At 35.5% G+C, this 18,123-nt stretch overlaps 1 protein-coding gene across 8 annotated transcripts in view; it reads left to right on the top strand.

The window, feature by feature from the left end:
- The window catches only part of Pcdh9 (protocadherin 9), an 899,165-nt gene that overhangs the window by 515,992 nt on the left and 365,050 nt on the right, over positions 1-18,123 (top strand).

Raw genomic sequence — 18,123 nt, 5'->3', positions numbered from 1 at the left:
ATACGTTGTTTCTTAAATTTAAAATTTTTTCAATAGGTTTTAAGTGTTCAGATAAATCTTGTCCATGTAAACTTTAAAATGTGCCACCTGTGTAATTCCTCAAATATTCTGCACTTATGAGAATCATAATATTGCCAATATATTAAACTCTTAATTTATTTGTTTCGCTACCTACCAGTGACATGTCTCTTAAATTTTTGTTTAAGATTAATACATTAATGTAATGAATCTGTTAGAAAATCTTACTTTTACCCCCTTATGAGCCACATATTTTAATCTTGTTGTATAGTGTGAGAATGTGGCTACATATAAATGCATGACATCACCTGAGAGTCTCCCTGGTGGAGTCAATAAAAGCCCAAATACTCTCTTGAGGAGAAAATGCGACTTTAGATGTGTAGTAATGTTTTTACCTTAACTCACCTTATAAATCAACTTGCCCAGAACTCACTGAGGATTTTTTTTTGTATTCCTGTTTAAGTTGATTATCTGACCAGCCCTTAGGCCAATTCTGTACACATCTACTATTAATAAGGTGTTTGTGCTCTGAATAATGCATTTCTTGAAACGACATACATAAAATTTTATTACAGGCATTTATTATATAAATTTAGATGAGAATCCCTTTGCTTTCAGTTGCAACGTCACCCATAGATGTATTTTATACATTTATAGAAAGTATCCAGTAGTGTCGTAAAAGCCTTATAAAACAGAAGACACTAAATTTAATTTTTATCTGGTATATTTCTATGGGAATATCCTATATGCTGACCACTGATGTGTCAAATGTCACCTGCAAAATGAACTTTTCTTCCTTTTTAGATCCCTGGGCATTTGTACTCCATATTGTAGTGAGGTACTGTGTGACTCGAGACATGTCAATATGTTCTCCACTCTCTTCTAAAGCTGTTAACTGGAGCAATGCCATTTGGCATACAAATGTGTCTTACATTTGGAAGCTCAATTTCCTAAACACCACTTCCGCTTCATGTTACTGATATGAAGATTAATTAACCAGACGCAGGCTACGACGTATTTGTCTTCCATCATGTAGATGTATGACATTTCTGCTTAGGATCGCACAGTTGCATAAAAAGTGGAGAAAAAACAAGGCCAGGGAAAATTCTATTTAGTAACAATAAAACTGCTGACCAAATTCGGTGACATTTGAATGGACAAACAACCAGCAAATTCTACACTGAGAGAAGTTTCAGTTAACATAATTAATCATTATTTATGCCCAACAAATATTTTTTCACTAAATATGTGTTGATGACTACTATACTCAAGTCAAAATAAATAACCAAGGGTGGGTAATCACTGGACTGTAAAAAAATAAAAGTAATAAAAAATAAGTGAACAAAGAAATAAAAACAAACAAGCAAACAACAATTTTAAAAAAGCAAGAAAACAAAATACAAGAAGAGTCTAGAATCCTTGAGATAAAATGTTCTGAGAAGTGTTTCCTGAGAGTCATCACAGAGAATCGAGTTCAGTGGTGGCCAAGGTTGTATCATATGTTGGCAGCAGAACATGAAAGAATGAGAGTTACCCAGATGCTACTGGTATAAAGGCATGAAGGGGTCATGGAGGGTAGCTGACGCTTGGCACTGTGAGAATACAGGGGAGGCCGTTAGTGAAGGTGAATCCTCAAACCATCTGAGACCCAGGAATGACTGTGTCACGGAGAGAACTTGACACTTGGTACTATGAAGAGAGTCTTTGAAGGCTATAGACGAATGCACATTCAAGTTCCAATAGAGGACCTCAGCAGATTTGGAGATGTAAATAGCATTAAGTATTTAATTTTGATTTTTACAGCTGGAAAGACTTTGAATTTTCAAAGAGATTTTGGACTTTCAGAGAAACTGGATATTTTAAAGGGAGTTCTTAAAGACGGTGGGACATCTTCTTCTTCCTCAGGATTCTCTAAGGTCCCCTGATGTTTGGCTGTGGGTCTCAGCATCAGTCTTCATCAGTCACTGAGGGAAGCTTCTCTGATGACATTGATTCTAGGCTCTTGTCTGCCAGTACAACAGAATATTGTTAATACTGTCAGGGGTGGGCTCTCTCTCATGACATAAGTCTAAAGTTGCACCTCTCAGTAGTTGGTTATTGCTTCAATTTCTGCTCCCTCATTATCCCTGCACATCTTGTAGGAAGAAAAAAAATGTAGGTCAAAATTTTTTGTGACTGGGTTGATGTTCCCATTCCTCCATTAGAAATCTTTCCTGGTTAAAGGATCTGGGCATCTCAAGTTTCACAAACATACTGTCCGTTTTGAAATCATTAACATATATATTAAAAGCAAAACTTAAGAGATTGCTTTTCTTTTACATTTCTACATATCTTGTTATCTGTTAAAAGTCTTTGTAAACAAAGAACATGTCTTCAAAACCGAGACCAATGCATGCAACTCTGAAAAACAAAATCCATTAGTATTTTGCTTCCAAAAGCCTGTGATTGTGAAGTTCTTCCTGTAAGTTGAAAAGGAATATACAGGTTTAATTTTCTTTAAAATTCGTAATGTAAACATCATATTAACTATGGACACGGTGTCTCCATGCAGTACAGATCCTTTGGTAAAAGACTTGATATACCACGAGTACTGTCTATTTTACTTCCTAAAAATTCACAAGCAATGTCTCAAATGGTAGAAGAATTATGCAGGACTTCATGGTACAAAATGAGGCTAGCCAATACTTTAGATGACGTCTTATTAAAAAGTGTGGGCTTTATTTCTCATGTGAAGCAAATATTATCCAAGTGTAGAAAAGTGCCACAGTATCTTTCCCACGTCAGTGGGAGAACACACTTTTTATTTTTTTTTATTTTTTTATTTTTTTATTTTTTTTTTTTTGAGCTGGGGACCGAACCCAGGGCTTTGCGCTTGCTAGGCAAGCGCTCTACCACTGAGCTAAATTCCCAACCCCGGCAGAACACACTTATTTTGTGAGATGTCATATTTTCAATGCAGTAAAAGTAAACGTATCATTTGGGGTAGTAAGAAAAGCATGCTTATCATGACTGTACATATTATTACATTATGAAGCATGAAAATATGTCATTTTATATTTAGTATATTAAAGCACTCAATACTCAATACTCAATATATATATATGTACTGTATTGAGTATATATATAGTGTGAGTATATATATAGTGTGAGTATATATATATATGTGTGTGTGTGTGTGTGTGTGTATTTTTGCCTTGTTCCTGTTTCCTTCTAAAGAATTCTAATTTCTTTGACTGTAAAATATGTGGTTTTATTTTCCCAATGATGATTATAGTGATTAAGTTTATTTTTCTCTGAGATATCAAGAGAGATATTATAGTAATTTTCAGATGCAGAAGTAGCTGCTAAATCTTATCCAAATGTTTATTGTGAAAGGGTTGAAATAATCTGAAAAGGGTAAATTATTTTTTAATTCATATGTTAACCCTAGTCTAGCAAAATAGTAGGGGAGTAATATTTTGACATTGGATTTGATTGGATGTTTTTGATTATCAAAGACTGGGCTGTCCGTAGTAGCAGAAGTCCACTACATTTCATCCTACCTACCTCAGTCAATGTGCATACCTCTTGAAAAGAAGAAAAATAATAAAAGATTATGTTCTGTAACTGACCCCAGCACCCTGAAACTTTCCAAAAAGCTTGTACAAAATTGTCACAGAATGCAGTCAGGCTGGTATTCGAAGACTAAGGTGCACTGCCCCACACCCCGACCAAGATTCTTCAAATTCATTCTAAACAGGCACTAAGACATACTTCACCAAGAAATACATTTTTTTTCCTTAGTAGAAAGAATGTGATGGAGAGTTCCGGAAAAGCTTATTTCTGACCCTCATCTTGACATGTATAAGCAACAATATCTTGACAATTCAGTTTCTGCTTTTGGAGAAAAAAAAACAAACAAATAAGTTTCCCTTCGGTGACCTTAAAACTTCAGCTAAAGTGACTTTTAAAATTGCTCTAGTGGCCTGCCAGCAGCACTTACACCTGGTGTCTTTCCTTTTGTTTCTATGTCCGGCTCTATTCCTAAGCTGCCTCGTGTCTGCTCTATACCTTAATTGTTGGCTGCTTGTAAGATTGAAGTGGCTGGCATGGCCCTTTATCCAAATAAGAAGTGAATACAGCCTTTTACACAATTTTAAATTGTGTTTGTTGAAAGAATAACTGACCGTTAACCCCTCCTCAATTCTAAAAATCTAAACATTTGTGTGCACTGTCACATAATTTTCTCCTAACATTTAAAAGCAGGCTATTTTATAAGTCCATACTCCATTCTTGTGTGGGGATTGTTCCCTGGCAGGCGCCTAAGAGTGTCCCTGTGATAAAATTCCACAGACGGATAAACCTCATCAAATTCCCTTTCTGTCTTCAATTTTCAAAGGATACATTTCTTTCAGTTAAAAAGATAATCTCCAGGATATATACTAAGTCTTTATGTACAAAAATAAAAATGGAAGAAAATATGGGGAGTGGGGGGCCAAGCAAAAAGGACAAATTCACTACAGTTCCAGTCTGCGCCCTGATTTTTCTCAAGTAGATGGCACTGTTTTGTCAACAGCTCCATCTGCAGACCAGGGACAGCTGTGACTCTTGCTTAGTGATGAGGTCACTATGCGTCTGCTCTCAACCTGCAGTCTGTCTATTCAAATTTGATTTGAAAGGCAACACCTGATGTCATCATTTTTAAGCTAATTTTTTTTTTAGCAATGTCAGGTTTTGTATGATTTCTGAAAGATAGCTTTAGGCTCTGTCACTGGAAATTTCTAGAGAGGGGAGGAAGGAAAAGCCAGCTACGAAGCAGGGTAAACTTTTCCAGCAGTTGTTTATGCAGACTATTAATCTTTCCATTGTTTTCCTGAGAAGACATGATTTCTGGGTACTTCCCCCACAAAGGCTGCTTCCAAGCAGCTGTGGTTTCATCACTCTCTCTGGTGACAGAGGGAGAACAGTTCAGGTCCCACTGCCGATGCTGCAGTCTCAGTGCGTTAAATAATGTGTGCTCTAAGAGCAAAAGTGTCAGCAGAGACTCCACGCTGAAGGAGAGGTTGAAAGGAGGACTTCCAGCTCAGCCACACTTAAAAGTCCTTGGACGTAGAGGTCTGTATGTTTGGAACACTAGAGGGCTGTATAAGTCTTTATTTTATTTATTTTTATTTTTAAAACCTTTAAGGGTAATAAGTTTCTGGGGAAGATGGAGTGGATATGAGCTGATTTAAAATGAAATCTGAGTAATTGAAAAACCAAAGAGAATGAATTAATCAGGGTAACACACCTCTAATGAGAAACATATGCATACACACATGCACATATAACACACACATTCTTTACATAGTGCTTTGATAGAATAATTACTATACTTGAAATCCTTGTCTAACGAACCTATTGGTCTTCAATGGGAATGTATTTCAAATTGAAATAATTACGTTTTTTCCTACATGTAATGTATTTTATGTGTAGCTAATATATTTATTCAATAGAAGATTAAGAGCATGAGCCAAAATCCAAAGTTATAGTGAGGTTGCTGTCATTGGAAACCTAAAATAGGTAATTGCTGACAAAAAGCTTTGAAGACATGCAAGGGCTATAAAACTGTAGGCTGTCTATATTATTGCTATGGGTCATATTGTTCCATGGCGTAGTGATTTGCAGAGTCGTTTTGCTAACATTGGGAACTCTGTTAGATTATCAAACTCTGCACCTTTACTAAAATATTTGATGCTAAATAAGGATATAATAATGTATACTACTTTTCAATTATTGTTGGCATCATCGTTATTATGTGCATTTAATTATAAATAGATTTGAGCATTCTGTATTTATGCAAGAGGAATATATATTAATACTTTATACCTAGACATACATTCTATTTAAGAAGTAGACATCATACACCCTAAAATCACCACTACTGAACAAAAGTTAAAAAGATCAGAGGACAAAAGCCAATGCATATGATCCAAATAGTTTAATTATCATGTGCCTAACATTGCTACTATGATGTTGAATAAGGGAGAAGTTATTAGTGCTACAGGGTGAAAGACAGTCATTCTTAAACATGTCTAATAAAAATAATATGATGAAACCAAGTACATTCAGTCAGGACTATAAAACTCAAATCCATTGATTTGTAAACACAGAATGGTGATTAAGGAAGTTTTAGCAGAAGAAAACATGAATGAAGGCATCAGTAGAGAAGGAAGTATTAGAAAAACCTTCTCAATGAAGGTGACCATTAATAAAGAGGCTTTGGCTTTTGGTAACATGACAAGATAGTCAAATAATGAGAAGACTTTTTAAATATAGCATATGCCAGACATAGGTAGAAAACAGCATCACTGAATTCAAAATTTTAATTTGTTTCTAAATAAAGAGTTTTGGAAACTTTATAACCTAGGAACTACTAACAAGAAATACAACGAAGATTAAGATGTTTACTTATTTGTCTGTTTAACTATTGCTCCTATTTTTATTGAAAAAATAAATTCTTCTCTTATACAATACATTCTGACTCCAGTTTCCACTCCCTCCGTTCTCTCAGCTCTCCATGCACCTCCCGTCTCTCTAGACCCACTTTCCCATCCTTCAGAGATTAGGTCTCCAAAGGACAACACAACTTAGGATAAAACAAGACTGAATAAGATAAGGGAAAGGTGCTCACATTCAGGCTGGATAAGGCAACACATTAGGAGTAAAAGAGTCACATGAAGAAACTACAGAGTCAGGGAAATGCCCACTCCTACTGTTAGGAATTCCACAAAATATCAAGCTAACTAGCAGCTATAGAGGACCTGGTGCAGACCCATGCAGGCCCTGTGGATGCCACTTCAACCTCAGTGAGCCAAGATTAGCGCTGCATAGTTTACTCGGTGGGGAACGTTGTATTGGTGTCCTCCATTTTCTTTGACTCCTACAAGATTTCCTCCCACTCTTCTGTAGGTTCTCTGAGCTCTGAGAGAATGAGCTAAGGAGACTCCAGTTTAGACTCCTTCCCCACATAATTCTGATTATGGATCTGTGTACCCGCTCCCATCTTCTGCCAGAGGAAGCCTGTCTGATGATGACTGGAGATTTTTAAACTAGTAAATGTTTCCGTTCTTAGTGGAGCATACTGGAGTCTAGCGTCATTTGTCATCACGATTACCACTTAGATAAGTAAACATGAAGACTCAGATGATATGGATGAAATATATGGTGAAACTAAGTCCATCTAGACTATAACATACGTTGCTAGGCAACGTGGCTCAAGCTGGCCATCCCAGCTAGCATTCGGGAAGCTGGAGTTGAAAGACCACAACTCTGAGACCATCCTGATGTACACAGTACGTACTGAGCAAACCTGTGCTATCTTGTGTGACTTCATTTCAACACACATGTCCCCTCTACACCCACTTCAAGTACTAGACACTAAGGTTTTAGAGAATAAATATGAAGTAGTGGCTATCCAATGGAGATGATACGCACAGAATTGAGCTACCACTATAAGGAAGGATGATAAATGCCAAGAAGCTACGAAACTGACAATGTGTAGTAAACAGCATTTTCTTTTTTAGAATCTGGAAAAATCCTTTGATACAAAAAAATAATGCTGTAGCAAAGCCTATACAATAAAATAAATAGAAAACCCATTGAAGCGATAGACAGCGATGGTTCTTAATGTATACACCAAGACTCTTATTTCAAATATTAGAGGCTGAATAACAAGACCATAATTTAAAATGCTATAAAAGTGACCATTGGGTATTACTTTCCATCCCTTTCCTAGAGCTTTAAACTTAGAGCACGTAAATCCCTTTGAACTGCTTTCTGGAGTAACTGGTTCCCACAGAAGCATCACTGTGCTACTCTTACAGGCACCCGATGGTTCACAGGTCATTTTTTATTTTCCTTGCAGCTTTGCTAACTGTAGATGATGCTCCTGCATGTGAGAAATCACCATATCTTTTTGTATGTGTAAAATTGAGAACCAATCATTTGCTTCCGAGTAGTCACTTATAAAATTTCCATTTCTCTGCTTTCTGCCTCCTTCTCACATTTAAGTATGGAAGCCACAATTAAATCTTCCACAATCTGTATTGCTCAGAATACTCTCTAAACCATGTGATGTTCACTTTGCTAGTTCTATGCCCTGCCTGCCAGTATTGCTTTAGAAGGAAGGAATAAAAGGCTTCATAGAAACCTTCTACAAACTTAAAATAGTTTTTTTATTTGTAACAAAATTCTTACTTACCTTCCTCCTTACCTTCCTCTTCTGCTTTCCAAATCTTCCCATGTACTTGTACTTTCTTACCTATTTCAAATATATATATATATATATATATATATATATATATATATTCTTTCTGCCTTATGGTACTTGTATGCATATATATTTCAGGGCTGACCATTTGTAATTGAATAACCATTAGGTTTGCTCCTCTCTTGGATAAGGTTGCTGTTCCTGCTCTTGGCAGTTCTTAGTTCTCCGTCATTCTTTGTCTAAGCCCCTTCCACATGTTTATTGGTATTATCATTGTTCAGTTTATGTCTAGGCAAACACGTTTATGAGACCTTATAATTGTAAGGGTAAATGGTCTCAATGTAAATGACCTCATCGCCAGCTCTTACAATCTTTCTGCGTGTACTTCTGCAGGGACCCCTTCCAAAGAGCTGGTGCTTATAAGAAAAAATATTAAAGCCCAGCAAATAGTTCTTATATTAAGATATATATTTAAGGGGTTGGGGATTTAGCTCAGTGGTAGCAAGCGCAAGGCCCTGAGTTCGGTCCCCAGCTCCGAAAAAAAAGAAAAGAAAAAAAAAGATATATATTTAAAATAAGAATAAAGAAAGGTTTTTGTAAACTCCGTTTATCCTTATCTACACTTTCTCAAGGGTAATATAATATCTATTTTAGCTAATGGATTTGCAGGCATTTCCTTGAGTGGTTTATTTGCCTGTTTTAGATAACCTCATTGCATATCAAGGTTTACTTCTGAATTAAAAGGAGATGTCAGTTAAGCATTATATAGATGAGTAATCTCAATGTTGTTTAAATTGAGCTACAAATAGACAAGATAACAGTCCTTTATGAATTATTCTTGGCTAAAACAAAGCTGGCATTTGAATTCGGTAGATGACCAACATTTGTATAGATAACAACAAGAGGCAAAGATTTTCAGTTTAGCTTTGCCACATAGAAAAAGGAGATGTACTCCAGGCTAAAGCATGAGCTCTATGTTCACTCTCAGGTTTTAAACTCAAAATCAATTCCCGTATTTTATTCTTACTGAAGAACGTTTTTCTTCGAATCCCGTTCCCCTATCTGTAAACCCCAAATGGGTCCACCTATCTGACATGGTTGGTGTGAGGACAAATGAAGTGAATGTGAAGCACTGTGTCTGCCAACATCATGAGTGGCAGGTGTTCCTCTCCAGATAAGTCCAGGGAACATCCACTGGACTGAAGCAGACAGTTGACACGGGAGCAAAATGAGATAGTGCGATTCCTGTGCTGTGTGCTTAGTGTGAGGGACACTCACTGGGAACACTTGGAAAAGTCCTCTCAGTTTTTTTTTCTGTAACTAATGCCTGTTTGATTTTTGAAGCCAACGTGGTATCCAATAGCTCCATTGAGGACAACAGCTAATGAATGTTGACAAGCATGACTTGTCAGCTAAGCCATTTAAATTGACAGTGCGTCTGGGCTAAACTAGTGTTAGGCAGAAGTTTGTAAGTGCCTGCAAGGGAAAAGGAGAGAGAAATACAGAAACACAGACCACAAACAGAAAACACAAATGGGAAGTTGTCTTTTAGCCTACTCATCACTGTAGAAGTGTCCTGCATTGTGGCTTTATGAGCCACCCACTTTCTGTGTCATAACAGGCTATAACAATGTATTTAAATGACAACTGCCACAGCCAGGAGATGTAACAAGGCAGTACTCCCTAGAGGCACTATAAAGTGTTCTGGGCAAACCTTTACCATTTGTTTCTAACCACTCTGTGGACTAATAAAAGCCGGTGAAAGCAAGAAATAGAGGGGCGATGCCATTCTCTCTGCAGCTGTTCATAGAAGACCATGATTTCCCCTGCACCTGAGATGTGTGACCGTACAGTGTTGTTTTTCAAACTGCCCATGGAAACAGAATGGATCCCAGGGCCACCAATTACATTCAAAGCTTCAAATGAGTCAGCTTTGAAAGTAATTAGATAAAGAAAATTAATTCCAGTTGGGAACACATAAAACATTTCATTTGGAAACCAACATGAATAACATTATTACTATGGTAAATATACAATATGAAAATCTAAAATTACAATACATTCTGACTTTAATATTTCCATACAAATTAATGTTTTGTTAACTCTCTGTAATGTGTGCAATTGTCAGGAGACAAAACAACAACCAGAATGGAGCATGCTCTTTTGAACAAAGCCTTTGGGCAGAGTCAAAGTTCTAGACCCGGGGTTGGGGATTTAGCTCAGCGGTAGAGCGCTTGCCTAGCAAGTGCAAGGCCCTGGGTTCGGTCCCCAGCTCCGGAAAAAAGAAAAAAAAAAGACTCTGCCCCAAAGTTCTAGACTAAGCTAGAATGAGGAAAATATGCAAAGACTGAAACAATTTGACAATCTATGCCTCTCTCTGTTTCTGTCACTCTCTCTCAATCTCTCTCTCTCTCTCTTTATGTGTATGTATGTGTGTGTGTGTTGTGTTTCTCTCCCTCTTTTCTTTTTCCTCCATTACTTTCTATTTCTTTCTCTCATCTATCTATCTATCTATCTATCTATCTATCTATCTATCTATCTATCTCTCTATCTTTCTATAGATTATAGATGATAGCAAGTGATAAACACAGAGAATACAGATAAAATGTACATAACCATGTAGATGTACATTAATCAAGCATCCTCAAACGAGTTTGTATTTTCCTAAGGGATCAAAATTCAATATTGAGAATACAAATTGTTCTATGTTGTACAGTCATGGTGCCCTAGAAAGCCATGTCTACATAAATAAGTATGTTATATTTGCACTGCAGTAAAATTTTATTTGGTAAGAATGACTAGATAAAAGTATCTCGAATAGTAAATATACAGAAAATTAATGAGGAAGACTCAACAGTAAAATAATGAGGGGGAAATAGATCTAGGAACACCAATAAAGGATTGTGGGCTTTAATAATGAAAAGCTTCCCGTCAGATCCCATAATTATAAATTAGTGATCATGTGACAGAAAGATCACAGTAGCTACAAACCAAAACAAAATAAAACCAAATAATCATCTGCATACATGTACACAGGTGCCTGTTTTTTTTCTATATAAATATATTGGTACACATACTAAGATCTTGTTGACCAAACTTGAGTAGAACATCACAGATATTGATAAGGCACTCATTACATGCTTGTCACAGCTCTTCTTATATACAGACAAATTTATTTATTGTGGAATGAAGGCGGATGGTATGTTTCCCTGTCAATAGCAGAGTTGATGTTAGAAGTATCAACCAGGGATCTGTAAAGACAGGTAGCAGACATAACAGTGCAAAGTGCTGTGTAAGGATGCTTAAAGAGAAGCAGGAGGTAGATCGCCAAAAACGTGGGAGGGCGGAGTTCCAACAAGAGTAGCCAGACAAAACTCCTTGCTTAAGAGCAGTGTAACCTGCACACAACACACAAGGGATCCAGTGGAGCTGAGGGTTCCATCTGTCAAAGATTTTCTGAGACTCCGAAGCAGCACACAAGTAGGTGGATGAAAACTGCATAAGCCATCAGAAGCATTTTGAAGTATTCCCCCACCCCACCCCCCAAAAATAGCAAACACAGAGTGTTTTACAGAGAGTTTTACTTTAAGTTTGTATGAGTAAAGAGCAGAATTAGTTCAAATTACATTTCAATTGCTAAAGGAAGCATTTCCATTGTTCTAAACCAATACTTTCCAAAAATATCATGTTTCTGTTTAGAACGAAAACAAAAAAAAAAAATCAGAATTCAGGCTTGGCATATGCTATCCAGAAATCTGAGAGCTCAAAGCAATGCATACAAGCAGCATACTGTGATAGGTGACATTTGTTACACGTTTATCCAGGGTGTTTGGGGACAGTTTGAATTCAGAAGCTGGGGACATCTGCTTTGAATTTCTGAAGCAAAACCACCAGCTGATGTTGGAGGATAGAAACAGAAACAACTGAATATAACCCGCGATGTTTTCCAGGGATGTGGATTTTCTGTTTGCAACAGAGTATGAATAACTTCATTTCTCATGTTGATTATAATCAGAAACTGAAGGCACATCATGAGCTATATTTAAAGTATCTTTGGAGCCCATATTTCTTTTCCTAGAGTAATGTTTCAAGTGAGTCAAGTATTTCCAGCCATTTTATTTAAAAAATGACACACATCTTTAATTAAATAGTTCCAGTGAGCTATTGATAATTTATTAAAGTTAATGTAGTAAATAACACTAAATGATTATCTCAAAATATAGAGGCCATTGTATTTTGTCCTGCAGGGCTTGGGTCTGAAAACCTGGTTGTTGTTGGAGCCTTGTGTGAGGGATGAACTAAGAACAGACACATAGATAGGTATACAGAGAAGCCAAATGGTATGGTCTCTGCTTGCTCTAAAGGAACACTACGCACTATGCACAAAACAACAGGATTGTCTCTTGCAGCGTATGAGAAGAAGTAAGTTTCTTTTGGTATGAAGTGCTAGTAGAGGAGTGCCTCAGCCTCAGGGTGCAGTCACCAGGGAGGGGGGATGCAGTAGTTGATAGTTCTAGCACAAACTGATAAACTCTTCTTAAAACCCCATAATTGAGAACTGGGAAATTTCGCATTAACATAGAGGAGGGCTTTGCCACTTTCCCTGAAGCTGAGACCACATGGCTCTGCCCAGGTCAAAGGTACGGATTCACTCAGCTTTCATTCATTTCTTGACTATCCACTCACCTTGCCTCACCATGCAGTCAGTTATTCAAATGCTGAGGCAGAACAATAAGAACTTCACTGATATGGAAATGTTGTATACAAAATGTAAGGATTTTCTACAGTTAGCATCTAACATCAGAAGAAATTCTTATTGTCAATATATACGATAAAAATGAACATTTACTATACAAATACCATTTATTTATTTACTATTTATTTTTATTTGTGAGTCTTGTTTTTTCTTCTTCACATTGAATGATACTGAGTGATAATATATTGAAAACACATGTAAATAAAATAACCAATTAATAAAAAAGTCTCTCATCATATTTTCTTGTATTGTGAGACTTTTAAATTTTCTTTTGATTTTGTACTTTCATAAGTCGATCCTTTCATATATAGTGCACATTATTATTGTTTGTTAATGGTCCTTGACTTCATTTAGGAAGTTATAAAAATTATAGAATGCCACTAATCAATACAAGGAATAATTAAGTTTCATTTTGTTTTATAAAAGTAACCCAAGAATGAAGTCAAGGATGGAGAAAATATTCAGACTTGTCCAAATATCTGTGGTAAAATAGATAAAATTTTACATGCTACTTTTATATAAAGGGATATATGTGTTTTCCTTAATACTAATTCTGGTAAATTTGAGACTGAGCGATGACTCAGATACTCTGAGTGCATGCTGCTCTTCTGCCAGACCTGGTTTTGGTCCCCCGGTTCCACATTAGGCAGCTGACAACTACCTGGATCTTCAGTTCATGGAAACTGGCATAGTAGACTCAGGGAGTACTTAAACACAGGAAGTACAAATACACTTTTATAAGCACGCAACATATAAATACATAAATACCTTAAAAAACATTCTAGAAAAAGTACATACTAACCTACGGAAAACACAGGGTTATCTAGATATTAACTGTATTGTACACATAAAGGCAGTAAAATTAGTTGATGGATTGATTTCATTCCCAACTGGCAAGATCTCATTAATCTCTGCCTCTCCACAGTGAAAATAAACTCTCCAAATAAATAGAATGCTCATTAATTACAAAGTGAGAAAACACTGAATCAGCACCTAAATATCTGTGAAGGGTTTTGCTGCTTTTGTGAAGACGGTGCAGATGAAACTAAAATGGTCATTGGTGACAATGTATCACACATAATGAAAAGGACTCTGGACATAGCTGATCGTCTTGAATATTTACCAAATACTATGTGAATCTCAGAAATGCACACACTGTGTCTTACAAAAAGAATTATCAAGGGGAAAAGTGTAAGCCTCAGCTAGGTTAACAGGATTCTATTGTAGTATAAAGAAGATATAAAAAAGAAAAGGCAATTTCATTTGATGTTTTACCCCATGAATCATCTGCCTTTAGTTAAGTAGAATTTTCAAAAGATCATTTAATTAGATGCATTCAAGACTTTGCCATATATCAGGTGAGCTAATTTTCAAAAGCATTTGCATATAAAAATTATAGAAATTGTTCTTTTCAACATTGGGAAGAAATCTATGCGAATTTTATTGCTGAAAGTAATTACATCTCTATGTTCCAAGATAACATATTTAAATAATCTGTTAGGGATTTGGTTTTCAAATTAAATTACTGTAACATTAACATTGCAGTATTCATATAAAAATGAAAGTATCAGATACTTTAATTCTAATCTAAATCTTTTCTTCCACTCGTCTTTCAGGGAAATGCAATAATAATTTTTGAACGAAAGAATAAAACACACCTGAGAAGGTTACACTGAGTTCATGGGATATAGCAATCTTCGGCGTAAAAGCTTTCTAAAGCCCATTACTCCATTCTTTGCTTCTGCTTGCATATGTATGTGACTATAAATGCATATGTCATTACATTGTTCTAAATTCCACTGGGGCCAAACTTGTCAAGTGTTCAATTCCACCTGGCTCACAAAATAATTTAGGTAATTGTGTCATGGTATAACAGGTACTATGATACATTTGTACAATTACCAGAACCACAAATTGATTATATCTAAAAATGGTCATGAGGAAATTGTTTTCCAGATTATGAGAAGTGCTTACAATTGACATTTGAGAAAATACCAGGAGACAGCAATGAACTGCAAGGTTAATTTTGAACATCTGTGTAATCCCATGTCTGAGTGTTCATGGTGGGTGGGTTAAATGAGATGCATACCTTCCTCAATATTTGAATTTCAATTGGAGAGTGCATTCAGCCACCCAAGTTTTGATACTATGCCAAGGACTTTTTGTTTTGTTTTGTTTTGTTTTGTTGTTTTGGAAACTAGTGATCTGCCCATTCATTCTTCACGAGAGAATCAAATTTCCGTCTGGATTTGGAGTTGTTTTGTATTTTATGGATTTTAGTTTTATGTTAGTAACATGAATAAAAGACCTTGAGTATTTTCTAGCATTTCTATAGATACATACTCTTGTTTCAATAAATACCAGCAGAGATTTTCAGCAAGTTATTTTTTGAATTGCATCAATGCATTGCTGATTCTTTGTCTACATATGTGAGTTCGTTTTCAGATTAAGTTGTAAAAACAAAGTAAAATAGGCACTGGGATGGATTCATTAGGGAAAGGGCCTAAGAATAAGGCCACCGTTGGCTAGCACAGCATCCTCCGTGTGAGCATGAAGCACATGAACACAGACAAGCAGACTACAGTGTTCTCTTCTCTCCTGTACTGAAATAAGGACTCGATTACAAACTGTGTTTTAAGTGTTCTAGAATGTTAATCACTTAGTTGTGAATCAGACAGGGAGAGTGTTCCATTCTTTCAAATCGATAGTTTTTCAAATGCATACCTACTTAATAATTTTATGTGCATGTGTGTATGCACGAGACTCTGTATGTGTATCTTGTGCAGGCAGGATCTCACCATGATCAGAAAAACATCCCTAGAACTGGAATTATGGGTTAATGTAAACCACCATGTGGTTTCTAGAAATCAATCTAAGTCCTTTGCAAGAGTAGTAATGTTCTGAAGTCCTTAACCGTCATTAACCCAACACCATGATGCACTAATTTTTTGGTTGAGACTATGACCTTACTGTAAACTTACAAAATGCATGCGTATGTAGATCTCATAAAGACCATGTCTTTGCACATCTGACTGTAACAATATTTATTGTAATGTTTACATTATATGACTGCGTATCAGGCTAATAACAATACCAAATCACTATAAAACCCTAAGTGGGAATTATAATATATCTCTCACTTTCTGATTCCTTGTCACTCTAATAACTTATTCTACTATCTCCATAAACAAATAATTCTTCTTTTATGTTCTAACTAAAGAGAAAGTCATCATGAAGGATGGCATGTGGTTTGACTTTGTTGATTATTAAAATTTTGGTTTTGCACTAAAATTCATTATTACAAGGATAGGATATATTTGAAAGGGAGACTATTCCAAAATAAGGTTTTGTATGAATTATTTTGCAAAATCATAGTTTCTGATTCTGAAGCTTATCTTCTATCTCTATAAATATGCTCTCTCCATATATATATATATACATACATATATATATATAAATGTGTGTGTGCATGTATCTTAAAGAATACTTTCTGTTTTTCTTCATGAACTTTAAGTCAGTACCTGTTTGAAAATTGTTCTATTTGTAGAATGTTGGAAATAAGATTCAAATGATTTTTTTCTAAAATTACTTTCACTAATTGCATTATGAATATTCTATGACTCTCCTTGTCTATAGATTCACAGTAAAAAGAAAACATATTTTTCTTGTTTTTCACAGAATTGAAATTATTTTTAAACAAATAGTAAAAAAGTAAATCAATGTTTTCAGGAAATCAAAAATCAGGTGCTTCTTGACTTACCAAGTAAAGACACTTGCTTCTATCCTGTAGGACTTGAATTTGATCCCAAGAATCTATAGAGTTATGGAGTTAAATGACTCCTACAACTTGCCTTCTGATCGCCACACACTGCAATTGGGTATATAAACATATACACAAATAAATAGCTAATAGAAAATGGAATTATCACTAAAGTGAAATATTAAAAACAATTCAAATTTCTCCATGGTTCACACATTAAGGCTGCCTGTTTTTAGATACATGTTTATATACCTTTCGATGTAATTTGTTATTCTATGCTGGAAATAAAATCTTATAAACCATATAATGCTAAAAATAATTTCCAGCACAATTGACAGTTTACTTTTCATAAGTTAACATGGAAAATTATATCTTCTCATTTCAAAGTACTTAAAACGAATTTTGCATTGATTAGCTAACCTTTATAAGAATTCTATTATTTTAAAATTGCTGTCAGGGCATTGTGCTTAGCTTTCTTTTTCTATATTGCTTTATAAGGCAGTTACCATGACAGGTACTCTGATGGCTGTTACTCTTTAATGATTTCTTTAACTGTATACAATCCATTAACCTTCATAGCATTCCTGTGTCACTATGTATATCTTAGCAGTTTGATCTATAAGAACTTTTAATCCATGTACACATTCAGGGAGTTTGAAAATGAATAAATATTGACATGTGAGTGTATGTTAATGCCCTTACAGCATAAGAGAGACTAAATATCTAAAATATTTTAGGTTTGCTAACTGCAATGGCAAGTCTATAGAAAAGAATGTTTCTGAAAATTGAAGGTCTATACTTTTATGGCTCCAACACTTAGAGAACAACATGCTCTGAGAATGGAAACAGTGTACTGAGAAGTTACAGAATGCAGGCCAGCTACCTATATTCAAGCACAAAATGATGCCTGGATTAACAGACCTATGTGCAGATTCTTCCGTAACCAATTATGTCTCACGTGTTCTTACACACATTTATAACCTTTTCACAAGCTTCAAGGTTACACGTGAACTGTGATCAGGAGTGTTGAAAAGACACAGTTAACTTGCTTTAAATTATTTGTAGTTCTTTAAGTAATACATTGATTCTGAATACAAGCAAAGTGTAAGATTCATCCTATTGAACAGAATTTCAGCCAATAGGCTGGCTCAGTGAATTAATGGACTTCCTGTCAAATCTTACCATCTAGATGAACTTGATGCCTGTGTCTCACTTTATAGAACAGAGAATCCTTCATGCTGTCCTCTGATATCCACGCACATGCTCTTGCAAAATCAGTTATTAAATAAATAAATAAATGAATAATAAATGCATGTATACAAACAATTGATACCTTTTAATGAAGTTTCGTTATTTTAA

The sequence above is a fragment of the Rattus norvegicus genome, chromosome 15 (genome assembly GCF_021556685.1).
Source record: "Rattus norvegicus strain SHRSP/BbbUtx chromosome 15, alternate assembly SHRSP_T2T, whole genome shotgun sequence".
NCBI classification, from domain to species: Eukaryota; Metazoa; Chordata; class Mammalia; order Rodentia; family Muridae; genus Rattus; species Rattus norvegicus.
This window is presented reverse-complemented; position numbering and strand designations above follow the sequence as displayed.